Source organism: Condylura cristata, unplaced genomic scaffold (genome assembly GCF_000260355.1).
Source record: "Condylura cristata isolate star-nosed mole 26May11 unplaced genomic scaffold, ConCri1.0 scaffold00035, whole genome shotgun sequence".
Lineage (NCBI taxonomy): Eukaryota > Metazoa > Chordata > Mammalia > Eulipotyphla > Talpidae > Condylura > Condylura cristata.
This window is the reverse complement of record NW_004567136.1, coordinates 15,698,897-15,699,880: the sequence shown is the minus strand read 5'-3', so window position 1 is coordinate 15,699,880 and position 984 is coordinate 15,698,897. Positions and strand designations below refer to the sequence as shown.

Below are 984 nucleotides of genomic sequence, written 5' to 3'. Positions count from 1 at the left end.
CCTCCCCTCCTGGCCCCCCTCCCTCCTGGCCCCCCTCCCAGCCCAGCAGATTGTCTTCTGCAGGACGGTAGTGCCTCAGCTTGTGAGTATTTTGCAGAATGTGATACAGGTTTCTGCGGGCCTGCCCCGAACAGTTCCTTTGGGTATTTTTATTTCCTTGGGGTGTTTTTCTTCGACTCTGGGTCTCTGACCTGGGGCAGCGGCTGAGGGGTGACGGGCCCCTGCAGGGCGGGCAGGGCAGGGCAGGGAGGGGGCGCCCTGCCCCCCAGACCCCGAGCAGGAAGGAATGACGGCGACACACAAGCCGGGTTTTCTTCAACATTTTATTTATATAGAAATACTTAAAAAATGAAGTAGCACCATACGTAGGTTTTACCTTTATTATGTAGAACTTTAAATGTCAGAAAAATAAAACTCTTGATACAATTCAAATCTTGTCTCAGCAAATATAATATTAGTATTTGACCATGAGGTTAAAGGTCCTTTATCATAAAATAAAATATACTTTGTTTTTTAAACTTTGCTCAGTAAAGTACATTTAAGCTCAAGTAACGGCACCTACATGTACATAAACGAGTGGTAAACAACGTATCAAAATAGAAATGCTAACTAAGTGGGCAGCGGGACCTGGACGGCACCGGCTGGCGCGGGGAGCCCCGCCGGCGCCCCCGGCTGTGAGTGGCAGACGCGGCTCACCCCCCGCCGCAGCAATACAGTGTCTTGCCGCAAGGCCGTACTAAGGTAAAAAGATTTAACCCAGCTACAAAAAAGTTCACTGAACTTAAATTAAAATACTTGTAAACATCTTTGCAATATGAAATATAATTTTTCAAGTCAAAAAAGAATAAAATACTTCCATCTGTAGTAATGCGATTTCTCTTTAAAACTTTTAAGTGTTTGCAATATATAAGAGATACGCTCCCGTCCTTGACGTTAGTAAAGCTGCGCTAGTCTGCAGCGCGCGGCCGGGCCCGGCGGCGGGCG

General features: G+C 47.3%; 1 protein-coding gene across 1 annotated transcript in view; it reads right to left on the bottom strand.

Annotated features, from left to right (window-relative positions):
• The window catches only part of MEX3B (mex-3 RNA binding family member B), a gene marked incomplete at its 5' end in the record, with an annotated part of 3,995 nt that overhangs the window by 1,408 nt on the left and 1,603 nt on the right, over positions 1-984 (bottom strand). The window lies entirely within an intron of this gene.